The sequence below is a fragment of the Eurosta solidaginis genome, chromosome 4 (assembly GCF_040869045.1).
Source record: "Eurosta solidaginis isolate ZX-2024a chromosome 4, ASM4086904v1, whole genome shotgun sequence".
In the NCBI taxonomy this organism is placed as follows: domain Eukaryota; kingdom Metazoa; phylum Arthropoda; class Insecta; order Diptera; family Tephritidae; genus Eurosta; species Eurosta solidaginis.
The window spans coordinates 244,267,832-244,282,019 of record NC_090322.1 but is presented as its reverse complement, the minus strand read 5'-3'; the positions used below and the strand labels follow the sequence as shown (position 1 = coordinate 244,282,019).

General features: G+C 32.5%; 1 protein-coding gene across 3 annotated transcripts in view; it reads right to left on the bottom strand.

Annotated features, from left to right (window-relative positions):
* Positions 1–5,606: 5,606 nt before the first annotated feature.
* Positions 5,607–14,188, bottom strand: part of Adar (Adenosine deaminase acting on RNA) — a 276,010-nt gene continuing 267,428 nt past the window's right edge. For all 3 annotated transcript variants that reach the window (XM_067785366.1, XM_067785365.1, XM_067785364.1), the window contains one exon: positions 5,607–12,411. The gene's annotated coding sequence lies outside the window, so the exon portion shown is untranslated. The remainder of the gene's footprint in view (positions 12,412–14,188) is intronic.

Below are 14,188 nucleotides of genomic sequence, written 5' to 3'. Positions count from 1 at the left end.
GTTGTAAGCCCTGCGATTGGGTCCACGCATTCCTGTTTGGTCGATCATATGCAGCTCTCGCATTCTCTTAATTTTGCTCAATTTTATTGGAACATCTACGGTAAAAGCTTCGAGGGATACACCCGGCGACTGAGAAAGTACTGTAACGTGACCCTAACTGACGTAGAGCTTAGTGCCTAACCCATCTTCCGACGGAATACTTGACGGTACTACCTGGGGAATATGGTACTTAAGACGGTAGAAGGTTTAGTGCGGTTAAAGTCCCACACTGACTTTGAGGCATTCGTTGTTTCCAGGTTAGAATTTAGCTGGAGGAAAGCAATCCTTCGGATAGCCTCATTTGACATTTTAAAAATCGATAATTATGAACATTTTGTAGAAGCAATTGCAAAAATCTATTGTGAATACACGAAAACTAGCTGAACAGCTGACTTTTGTTTGCACTTTCATCTTGCACTTAACTGACAGTTTATGTTTCAGTTAGTATGGAGAAAACGAAAAGATGGTGCAAACGGATCTAAGGGATAGAGATTGTTTGGAGCATTAAATTGAATTTACATAAAAATTTGCGGGAAAAACGGATCGTAAATTTGCATCCTACAGAACGAAATTTTTTCGTTTGAAACGGTGAAACCCTTTCTAAATGTTATGGTAATGAGACTAGGTGCACTCAAAGCAATTCCAAAAAATTCAATAACATACTTCAATTTCATATAGATTTAACAATGTCCTTACAAGTTATACCAAAAATGTTCCTACTCGGGCGCCCGTTAACGCAGAGACGTCGCAGATGTAAATGTGTCTGTTTTATGCATATTTATTATGTAGTTTATGATTCGTTAATAATTTTTTATAATTTCGCTGTCGGAAAATTTATTAAAAGTTTAATATATGTATTTGTGTGTATGTAGTTGTGAAGATAGTTGTGTATAATTGTAAATATATTTGCACTTAATATACTTATGACAGTTTAATTCGACTTTTTTAATTTGTTTATTAATAATTTTATTTTACAAATTTTTTTATTTTAAATATAATTTGATTCTATTTATGTAGTACTAGAAAGCAAGGCTTTTCTACCAAAAATTTATTGGAAAATATTTCTCAATTTAAAGTTTGTTTTAGTATGCTGGAGAGATAAGCTAGGAGCGAGAGTAGCAAAAATAGCGAAAAAGTAAAAAAGCTAGAGAAAAATTTCATAAGAACATGCTGGGTATGTTGATTTATTTTTAATATTCGTTATGCGGCATATTTTTTGCATACTGATGTATTTATTTGGCTAATTCGAAATAATAAAAAAAAAATTAAAACTTTTTCTACAACATTCGCTTAAAGTATACTAATTTTACAAACTGCGTTCGGTGCTGCGCCATCATCAGTGTCATTTTTCGTTACAATAGCCGTGTTTTTTTTTTACACGCGTACACGTTTCGTTTGTGAAAAAAACGCATATCCTCGCTGAGATAATGTTTAGGAGACCTATCTAGCGGCAGTGGTTATACAAATACAGAACAGCGTGTACCGAAAAGCGGAGACACAAACCTCTGGTGGCCCTAATGTATAACATATAGCTGAATTAGTTGCGATGTATAGTGGACTCGCATAGAATACATAGAACTAGTGCAGAAGGTGAAACATAGACACATATTTCAGTTACATCTGAGTATAATGGGTATTTAAATTTAGTAGTACTAATTTTATGAGAGAAGCATACATCTATATTGGGTCCCAGGGCATATGGGAATAGATGGGAATGAAAAAGCGGATGAACTAGCTAAAAAGGGGGCATCCCTTGAAGCCTGCTCCGTAGACGTCTCAATTTGACCGGTCGAGATTAAGCGAAGGCGAGAGGTGCACATGATCGACCAAGCAGGAAAGGCGTGGGTTCAAGCGCGGGGATGTAAAGTGTCGAAGATTATGTGTAGGTCTTACAACCTTAGACTAACAAAGTTGCTTCTATCATTAAAAAGAGAGGACTGTAGACTCATGACGGGTATTCTGACTGGACTCTGCCTTCTGGCGTCACATGCCTTTAAATTAGGCTTGGTAAGTGAAAGCAGATGTAGGAAGTGCGAACTGGAGGAGGAAACGATTGAGCACGTTCTGTGCTCGTGCCCTGCGCTTGCCAGGCTAAGTCCCCAGCTATTAAAAGTGATACAGCTGCCAGATCTAGAAACAGCAAGCGGCTTAAGTCCTAGGAAGCTTCTGGTATTTGCCAAGAGGACGGAGTTATTTTATAACATAGGTCCTGGTTTTTGATAGGGTTTTTCAGTTTGGTCGTTAAAACAAACTTCTGGTAACACTACGGACTCATCCAGTCTATGTGCGCTCCTCATGGACCGGCCAGTTCAACCTAACCTAACCTAACCTAATTTTATGCGTAGCAATTTCAGAGTGTATTTAAGGTTTGTCGCTTAGGAGTCCATATAAAGCTTAAGCGTAAACGTATATAGTTGTGAAAGAAAAAAAACACAGCTAATATAAATAAATTATTCATCCTGTCGGAAAATCAACATAACAAATTGAATTGCAAAATAATTTTTAAAAACAGAATTGGTCGCTATAGTTTTTTTTTTTTTTTTGTATAAAATTTAGTAGGTATTTAATTTGTATTATGTTTCTAGAATTATGTTTTAATTTTTTTATTTTTTATTGTAACAGTTTATGCAGGTTTTTCATTTAAAAAAAATTTTACTTGTGTAGTTTTTGGTTGCAAAGGCGTAAGGAAATGGTTATTATTATTATTTTTTTAATAATTAGTTTAAAGTTGCAATTTATTAAATTGTTTTCACTATTTAAGAAAGTTGATTTATTATCTGTTTTTAATGCATATATTTACTAATTTTTTTTTTAACTATTTTATCTTTTTTTTACTAGTTAATAAATATATTTTATTTTGTATTTGTTTTAAACGGTTTTACAAATCAAGTCTACGTATTATTGTATTAATATTTAATTGAAAAATTAGGGAGCATTACAAATGAGCTAATTTTTCTTGCCTTGTAGTTTTAGAGATTCTCAGCAGATGGACACGTTTTAAGCTTTACTTGTGTGATTCCTCTCTTTGCGCCCGCTAAAAGCATAATCTACTCATTTGTAACTCGAAATTTACAAAATCTTAAAATTACAAATTACGCCAGCTATTTAATATTTGTTTTTTTTTTTTAGTTTTAAAAATCGGTTTATGGAAATTTGTTCTATTTGTTTCTAAGCATACATTATCGGTTTTTATTTTGAGCTGTACTTCCTTTTGCGTATATCATTGATTTTCCTGCTGATTTTTAATGGTTAGACTTGACGTGTGTTTTGTATTGATTTAGGATGCATTTCATTAAAAAGAAATATGCGGGTTTTTTAGTTTTATTTCGTAGACTTACTTCGTTTTATACGAGGCACTAAGAACATAACACAAACAATTTTGTTAAAATATGTAGATTGGAGCTCGATTTATGTTTAAGATTAACGATTTAAAAGGGATAAACAACAATCGAGAAATAATGCTGATATAATCCAAAAATCAGTGCCGAAAACAATTTAGACATCGTCACGTAGTGATAACCAAGCAGTCTCAAAAAAATAACCCAAATCAGTTTGCAAATGTTCCGGAGATGGTCAGAAAATTGATATGAATATAGCTCCGAAATACTGCCGAAACAGTCTCGAAATAACCACTAAAATAATTTCGAAATAAACTTGAAAACTATCCCTAATAATTTTGTTAAAATCTCGAAACTATACCTGCAAAAATCCGAAAACAGAGCATTTCCTATATAGCACAGAAATAGTTCGGAATGAATATGAAAACAATACCGGAGTGATCGGAAATCAAATGATCCCGAAACCAATACAAAAATTATTGGGAGCTAGTCCAAAAATGATATCAAAATGGTCATGAAATTATATCAAATAACTCAGAAATAGTCCCAAAATATATGAGGCGGTATTTTTAATAGTGGCACAAGTCCACTTTTTTTTTTTTTGAAACTTCTACCACCACTCATTTTAGTAAGTGGGAGAGCTGTATGTACCAAAATTAGCACCAGAACAAAATTTGTTTCAATGCATTCATTCATAATCAAAAATAACAGCTCAAGTGATGCTTAAATAGTTACAAAAAGAACTCGAAATAACAGAACTGATTGGATTACATCGGAAACTGTTTGTTGCAGTGCTTCCATAACCTTGCCGGTAAATGTATTAATCATTTCAGAAAGTTCTTGAAAAACGCTGTCTCAGAATTTGTTTCAAAAACGACCTATCTGAATAGGATTCAATAGTATTTTAAGTAAGATAGGGCGCTTTTGAAACAAATCCTGAGATATGACGTTCTTCAAACGAATTCTGATATGGTGCTTTGGAAACAGCAGTCGAGACAGGGTAATATTCCACTCAGCAGTCGAAATAAAATATATGATGCTAAAAACGAAAAACAATAATGTAGGTTAGTAGAGAAAAATCACAAGACGAAGAACAGAACTGGCATGTGGTTCAGTGGTAGAAGCGTCGACTTCTACACCAGTATGAATATAGGTACTGAGACTCGCAACCCGCAATTTCGTTGTTATAAACCTTGATCCAAGCACTACCCAAGACAGGTTTTTTCTAAATATTATTAGTTTCTCGTAAATTTCAACTGATGATTTGGTGATAGCCTTTGTGAGTAAAGCTGACTGTGAAAAAGGTTAGAAAATCACCAACAAGTGGGGAAATAATTTAGCTTGCAAAGTGTGAAAGCACCCGTAGCTAAAGCAGAAGTCAAATTCTTCTTCTTATGCTTTGCTTGCAACAAAAGTTGGGAGTTGGCTACTTTTTTATGTCAGATGGCGCCAGTGTCGCTCGATCTGCCGTTATCCATAAAAAAATACGTGCGACCTACTCATTTTGTATAAAATTGCGTTAAACGCATCTATATGAAAAACTGCTTATGTGACGGGGCTTTGAGAATATGTGTGAAGCAAGCCTGACTTAATTGAGGTATGGCGCGCCGACCAGTCAGAAAACATTTTACCATCTAAAAATCTTTTTCGTCAAAATTGCTGATGTAGGGTATTGAATATAAGCCGACTTTTTAATTATTCAGCAAAAAAAAAAGTCAAATAAATTTTTGTAGTTCTGCTTTTATAACTAATGGGTTAATTGGGTTTGTTCACTCTTTATTTGTGAAAACGAAAATATCAAATGAAACTATCCTCCAGTTAAATTCTAACTCAACTGGAGAAGGTGAAAACGGCAACACTTTTGTTTGGTGCAATATTGGCTTCTCATCTTTAAATTGTCAAAAGACGGAAAAAAATATTTCGTTAATGAATGAATACATCTAATGGATTTAGTTTATCGCCAATTTTATTGTTTTATAATAATTTTATGGCTAGGCATTCATAAAAGTTTCGTATTTTTTGTGAAGTTTTAAAATTTAAGTTGTTTGCATGGTTTCCAATTGAGCGAAACATAGCACATACGACGAATAGGAGACCAAGAGAGTCGCCTAGGTATTTTTCATTCCTTCATAGTTATATTTGTATTTATTTCTGCATTTACAATAATAATTATACAAACTAAAGAACAAGTAAGTTAAGAACGTCTGAATGATAATTAAACAGTATACATATGTATGTATTTTGAAATCGTTTATTTCTTCAATCAAATCGGTTATTTAAATAAGTTTTTGCACTTGCAGTATGGTATACTTATATGCCCGTGTGAGAGTGTTTTTGGCTTAAAATATGACATTATGTAGACTCTCTCGCCAGCAAATTACTAATTATCAGTTAAAAATGTTTTATATGTATGTATGTATGCATGTATATGTAGTTTAAGATTTTTAGAATTCTTAAATTTTTGTGTTTTAGCTTAAATTGCTCTCTTGCTGAGATTTTCAATTTATTTTTTTGTGGCCTTTGTTTTTTTATTTTGTTTTTAATTGGAAGGGTTGAGTTTAATGTCTAAGTTATAATAATATTTATAGATTTTATATATGTTTTTTAAATGTATTTTATCAACTTTTTTTTTTGTTTAGTTTGTTTTGCCTAATTCAACAATTTCTTAATCGCTTCTACTAGATAAATCGTTACATTACGTCACTTTCGCCGACGCGCATATGCAAGACTATATAACTATGTATATATGTAGTGGTATGTATGTATATATTTAGATAGCTTTCGTTAAGACAATACATTGTATCGTTCTCTGGTGCTTTCTTCTTCTTCTTCAATGGTATATTCTTTATCTTGCTAATTCTATATTGTTGTTGCCTTTAATTGAATGCGCCAGTGCGATTTAGTGCATCTCTCGATGCGTCAATTATATAATGTAAGCTTTTAGAATATTTTAGAATGGATAAAATGCAGCTATGCTGGAAGTACTAGTAAAATTTAGTATCACAGTATTTTATTATAAGATCGAATTCATATAATTTTTTTTTGAATCATACATATATATACATAAGTATATATACTATATATGTTTATTTATTTTGTATGTATGTGTGTATGTATAGATGTTTGTGTGTGTAGGAATGGATGTGATGGATGATTTTAAAGGATTAAGAAATTAAAACGATTTTTTAATTTAGTTTCCTCTTAAATTTACAAATAGCACATTTAAGCTCTTAAAAATTGTAGATCCCCCTAATTAAGCCGAAGTTATTATCCCAAAACAGCTTTCACATTGGCCGAAGAGGTCACTTTCCCTGAATCGTCGCAGCGCATCTGAAAGCGACAGAGACAGGATAAATGGAAAATACACCTCGTTCTAGAAATAACCTCTAATTCACATTCTCTAATTCATTAAACAATTAGAAATAGTTCAACTAATCCCCTTTAGATAATTGAAATTTTTATTCTAATGGTAAATCTAATTAGTTGGCCTTAGCAAAAAAAAATTGGCTTACCTTTACAATTAGAAATCTAATTGACTTCTGCTAATGCAATTAGATATTCAATTAGCTGGAATTAGAATCAATTATTTATATTTATTTACATCATTATTCGTTCACTTCAATAATTCTTTGAAAAAAATGTATTTTTATCAAAATAATTGATTCTAATTCGAGCTAATTGAATATCTAATTGCATTAGCAGAAGTCAATTAGATTTCTAATTGCAAAGGTAAACCAATTTTTTTTTGCTAATGGCAACTAATTGCAATTAGATTTACCATTGGAAAAAAAATTTCAATTATCTAATGGGAATTAGTTGAACTAATTCTAATTATTTAATGAATTAGAGAATTTCGCAAATGAAGGTTAATTAGCAATCATTAGCATTATCTAATCATTACTTAACATCTATGCTTTAATTATATCAAAAGGTCCCTTTAGTAGTCTTCAAAGAGTGTATGTATTAATGCGACCATCTCTTTTTTTTTAAATGTCATGCCTTCCAGAAAAAAAAAATTTCTTGAAAAAATTGCAAGCTTAGCGTAGTTTTCTCATTTGAACTTTAAAAATCTTAAAGTTTACATGAGAAATCGGTCCCTAAAATCCCAAAAATTTTTGAAAAAATTACAATTTTGAAAGACTCAAAAAACTTGAAAATTTTTTCTAATTCAAACAGCTATTTTCGTCGGAAAACTTCAGTATAAAAATGTCCGGATTTTCTTCTATTTTTTTCGGGAAGAAAAGTTACTACGTTTATTCCTTGAATTTTTAAAGTTGTTTATAATTTAAATTTAAAAAATCGCAAGTATGTCAACATTCAGTGAAAATGAAAGGAGGAGTTGGAGAAATAAACTTCGGCAAAATAATTTCGATGATAAATGACTCTAAGAACGCGAGCCTGTCACCAATGACTCATGTAAAAAGAGGCAGTTTAAGAAAAGAAATTTTCTATTTCCTAAGAATAGGGGCAGGAATCAAGAAAGTTTCTATAGCATCGCTGTCCTTATCGCGATCATAAAATTTAGTTGATTCCTTCGCCTCTAAATAAAAAAAATGTATGCGATTTAAGAGATTTCGAATCGCATATCCTACTCGATACTTTTACGCTGGTATTTTTGGGAATACAATAGGTAAGACCCTGTCGTCGTAGTGAAGTTATTAGATCTATTCATATTGTTGGCCAACTAAAAAACCGTCCCCATACTTACTTACATACACGGGGGAATAATTTTCTTGATAGACCTGTATAATAACATCCAGGCGAGTGGTAGGGAGTTAGACTGAAAGCCGGCCTACGCTGAAGCGATACTCCATATTTGCATTCTGGGTATCGTCTCCCATATTTACGTCAACTAAAATACACTCATTCGATCCTCTCTCTAGACAAGAAGTTCTCAATCAAAATTACAGAGAGACACACAAGTCAACGGCCGTTTTCCCAGTTGGTCAGTGGTATCTGCTCTGAAGACCTTTGTCATTCTTTGAGTATAAAGTTAACGAGCTAGTTAAATTATTCAGGAGAAACGAATAGCTATAAACGAGACTGATGTCTTAAACGCGACAACAACAGCAACAACAGCAAGACTGATGGATAGTTGCTATCTAAGAACCCCAAATCCTGGGCAATTTACTCTAATTGTCTTGCAGTTATAAGTTTGAAACACTTCATCGAAGATAGTAATTGGTGACAAACAGTGAATAAATGAACTATACACTCGGTGCATCGCAGTGGCAATGTGGGTCACAGATGAAAGTGGGTACTGTAGAGGCATAAAGTAGCGGGGAAGGCCACTAAGAAAACTAACCAAGTTAAAACAGTTGAGTAACTTCGCTCCTATTATTATTGTCTGCAAATACTGGCTCGCGTCTGTATTCGCCGAGAAAGTTGGTGGCAGATGAGGCACTGAAACAACCATGTGAAGTGCACAGAATTTTGATAAATCTAGCAATTTGTTACATCTTGAGAGAAAATGTATGAATTATGTATAAACCTTTTTATTAAAATATCATTAACTGTTCACATGTCACTTAATTCGAATTTTAATTAACAAAATTATGTAATTTAATTGTTATAGCTAAAAAATCTACAAATAGATTTGTTTATAAAGTAAAAGAAATAACCGAATTTTTTTTTTTAAATAAAAAATATTTTCATATAAAATAGTTAGGCATTGCCAAATAAAATCAGCGTTCATTAGAATGGTTAACTAAATACAAATTTTAAATATATTTTACGTGATTGTGTGTTTGATCGGCATAATAACTTTAGTTTCCAATTATTTTTATTATTTTTTTTTTTTTTTCGTTATTTAAAATGCTAGATGAGATAAAAGTTCTTATAACTATGCTAATGGGGTAATCACATTTTCCCGTTACGTTTGGTGTTAACTTTACCATCTATTAACTGTCAAATAGCTCAAATTGTGTTAACTACTTTTGTTGTTGTTTAGCAAAAGTGATATCTTGATTTTAAATAGCGGGCACTTAGTTGTTAGGATAAAAATTTTATTCTAAGATACTAAACGATAAAAGGATACTCTCAGATAAAGCGTTTTATCTGGCTAAAGATGCTAGACGCTAATTTTGTCAGAAAACTGTGATCACCCCAAATAAACTTGTTAAGAATAATTTGTTTGATCAACGTAAGTTTTCAAATTGAATTTTTTTTATTGAACGCGAAATGCGAATTATATGTAACATTGAGGCAAAAGAATTGTGATATCTTATCCGTCAACTGCCTGACAGGATGTTCAAGACTTTTTAGCGTTTTGACAGGATGGCGCGCATAGGACCGGTTATCTTCAGTGGGAGATAGAAAGAGATACAGGATGAGATCACGATAGTCACTTCAGGTCAGGCATGCTTAACCATCGAACCGATATCGAAATGACTTCGTTTCGTTTATTAACGTTAATTATCGTAACGAAATGATATCGGTTCGTTGGTTAAGCATGCCTGCTTCAGGTGATCCATTCTATTTGTAATTTTGACGTCTATGCCGAAGATATCACACTTGTCTTATCCACAATGATATGTAAACTAAACGCTGTGCAAGCAAACAAAAAATTCATAATAACAAATAAAAATAATTACTAGAGTTCACCAGAATTTAAAAAGATAAGAAATTATTAAGCTTTAAATTCAGTAAATATTACTGATTAGCAAAATAAAAGATTCCCAAAAACTGTATACTTATACTTTTCTAAAGGCATCTGATACGCTGAATCTGAATCAACCCAGAATTTTTAAATTGGTTCTGATTTTTGAGATATTTGTACCTGAAAGTGGTAAAAATACGTTTTTCTGCTATATTAACAACGCATTTTTAGTTTCGTAAACTTTTGTTTACACAATTTACAAGTGCAACTTTTTTCTTTGAAAATGTGGTTTTATTTTTTGGCATGCATTCTTTGATGCTTTAGATATTGCCCTTTAAGGCCCGGTTTATCAGTACAAGTTCAACTCAGTTTGTCAGTTAAACTACGCTTAACTTTATTCTGCAGTTTTTCAGTCTACTTTAACCGAAGTTTAAGCTGAGCTTAAGCGGCCGATCTGGCTGGGTTAAACTCTAGTTAACATATCAGTTATTTGCGTTCATTCCAAAGGGCGTCGAATATACCCAACAAGTATTTGGGCTTGAGTACCATTAGATCTCATGTTGATAAGGAGGCATACTTCTAAAATCTCAAGAGTTGTCTCGAGACAGTGCCTCAACTCGAGAACCATAGCGTACTCAACAAGAGGGAATTTTTTTATAAAACAAAAAAATGCTATTATTTAAGTTGGAAACATTTTTTTCAAAACTTGTGGTTCTCTAACTGGACTCGAATGTGATGTTCCATACCACAGTATTTTCACGAAAATAAAATATATATAATTTATTTTTGATTAATTACGCTTCACTACAGCTATCAACCAGGTGTTTATTTCTCACAATAAACAGCTGTTGGTTTTGGTGGTACATAATTGGAGATTTTGTTTTTAACTCCACCACAACTCGATATCCCATGTAAGATATCAACTGGAGAAATGTGTTGAATATTCATTTGAGAACTGTATATTTCTCAACATCTCTCAAACGTCGGAAAATAATTTAAAGATGACGTCTTAAGAAAGGTTTCGACGTTGGAGATTCGAGAACTATACATTTCACAAAATTTCTCAAACGTTGGAGAGTGATTGTGGAATGAAGTTGGATATCAACTAGAGAACTTACGATTTAAGAATAATTAAATAATGATGTTGGATATCACCTCCGGAACTAGATATATTTCGTTGGAAAAATGTTTTTTCCATGTTTGTTGGGTAACTAAAATCCAGCTGTTGCCGTATCTACAAATTATCTAGATATTAAAAAAATACCAATGTTGCCGCACAAAAAAGCCTACTCCTAAGGCGGCCTTAAATTGTGACTGAAATACTGCTCAGTAGTTTAACTGGAGTTTAAATTTGACTAGAGTTTAAGCAAACTCAGTTTAAGCTTACCTTAACCAACTACTGAAAAACCGGGCCTAAAGTATATAAGCTTTACGGTATTTTTTTCCATACACAAATTTGAAGTATACTTTTAGGCACGTTAATCCCATAATGTGCGCAAGTACATAGCTTCAGTAAACGATGCATGTACGAAATAAAAATTATTTTAACTAGAGTACAAAAATATGTTTATTAATATATCACAAACAAATATCGAGTTAAGTTAAAAGGTTGTTTGTACGTAGATTTTTGATGAAAAGGAGATTACGAGGAAAAAGTCGAAAAACGTGATTTTCGTACCTTTATTTATGAATATCTCGAAAATAATAACCAAAACGTAAAATCTGACTCGGGGCCCTGATTAAGCGACAAAAGAAAATTAATGATAAGTTTCTGGGTCTGAATTCTTTTTTTAATTTTGTCGGCCTGTGTAATTGGATAACGTTTACTCATGATTTGGTTTAGAAACGAGACGTCAAACTGTGAAATTAAATAACTTAAATTTTAATACAAAGTATTTTTATTTTATTTTTTTTTTATATTAAAACGTGGAATTGGATTTTGATAAACAACATTCCGAAAATGTAGATTCACACTGAGTGAGGTAGTGTAAAAATATGTATGAAAAGCTGTGTGTTTCTTGAGTCTCTAATTAACTGGTGAACGTCTGTTGTGTATTAAAAAACTATGACCGTTATCTGTTAAAAATGAAATGATTGACTTTTTTTTGATATAAAGTAAAACTTATTTCTGCCCAAATTTCCCTTTAAATTCTGGTGCCAATAGCATGTAGAAAACAAAAAAATAAATAATATGGGAATATTGTTAAGAAATAAAATACATAATTACAAAATATTAATTTATTTTGTGTAGGAATAAGATGAGATAATACATTAAACGTTTGTATGTATTTGTAACGACTTTTCAGTATGTAATATTGTTGTTATTTTGCTCTTCTTCTTGCACTGATACTAAAATGCTATAACGCGGCTAATCCAATTACACGTCATTTGAACTTTACAGATTCTCTACATATAACTGTTATAGATACAAATGCACTGGAAGAAAAATAAGAGAAAAGAAGTAAAATGAATAAAAAAAATTTAAAACCAATTTCATAACATAATTAGCAAATAAATTAAAAGTGTACAAAAAACGGCATAAAACGGATGAAAAAATTAAAAAAAAAAAAATTAATAAATCAGAATTTAGATATGTTGGTAGAGTTATAAAAGTGGTTACACGGTATAATAAATTCGAAAAAAATGGAGTTCTCGTCGCAACCGTAGACAAAGGAAATGCTTTCATGAGTTGGATACGGCTTAGTGCAACAGTTCCAATTTCCAGCGCACTATCACAAACTATCTTAAGACAATTCAGATTTATGTGTTCTCCTTATGAGGTCTATATAGTGGACCTGATGGGGATCAATACTCGACTCTGACTTAAAGAAGTTTGGCTAAATCAAATTTTTACCTGCTCACTCACGCCGTCTGCAGCAAAAACTCAGTCGAGTGAAGGCTCCAATTCCGCTTGTGACAAGAAAGACCTTAGACCTTAGCAAGTCTCATTGCTAAACAGGCTGATCGCAAAAGACGGCACACAAACTGAACGCAAAATTATACTTAAGCATTACGTTCTTCATTAATGTATAGGAAATAAATCTATACAGCTAATAGCAGCTTATTACACTAAAAAAGCATCGATCATACTCTAAATATGATTCAGGGATAGATGCAACTTGGACTATAAGCCCAGCCAAAACGGCTCGGCTAAAAGGGACTAGGAAAGGGAGATAAGAATAGCGAGAGAGACAGGAGAATGAAAATAGAATGGCAACAAAGTGAGAATGAAAGATTGTTTAGAAAAGGAAGAGGGCGCAAAATAGGTAGGGAATGAAATGAGAAGAGTAGCGCAAAATGAAATATATTTACTGATATAGAAAGAGTTGGAGATGAAACGAGCTAGCATATAGCGGTATTAATAAGTTTAATTCGAGTAAGAGAACATGAAAAGCAGTAGAACCAAAACGTTTTAACCACACATTCGGATTTATATTCAAACAAGAACCGTCATTCTGGTCATCCAGTTTCTACGTTCGTAAAATAAAGCGTGCTTCGCTGATTTTTTAAACGTCTAACCTTTGTACAAGGGGACACACTGAGGTGCTTCTTCAGAAAGCAAATAAGTCACAAGAAATGTTTTAAATAGTAGGGTAATTCACCCAGAATCACGCTACTTGCAGCTTAATAAAAGATGATGGTGTCAAATAGCGAAAGTATAATAGAATTGCAGGAACGTTCAGTCTCAATTCCTTCTCGCTATTGAAGCATAATAGACTAAAACGTTTTTGAACGCCTAAGTTTTGTACTTTAAAGACGCGAATAGTTCTTTGCTACGATATTTTCGAAGATAGAAATAGAAAAGGCCGGAAGGCAAGCAAGTGGCTCAAGGAAATGTTATCTGCTAAACATTTTTTGAGTACAATTTTTGGAAATCTTAGAAATTGTAGTTTGAAGATTTGCCACGACAAACAGCTAAACAAAATTTAAACCGTCGGTTAATGCAATGCTGGAACACAGCTAGAAAAATTCAAGATAAAGGGCGGAATCGTTTTACATTTATAAAATAATTGTTCCAAGAATAACAGCAACATGCGCAAAGTCTTTTGGTAGTTCACACCATAATCAGGGCTCGAATCGTAACATACGATCACGGGTTGGCAGCCATACGAAAGAAAAATACGTGATACGTCAAACGTATAAACAAGATGGGATTATAACATACGAAAGCAAACGGAACGTAATTTATTTTCAATTCACAATAAATTTTACG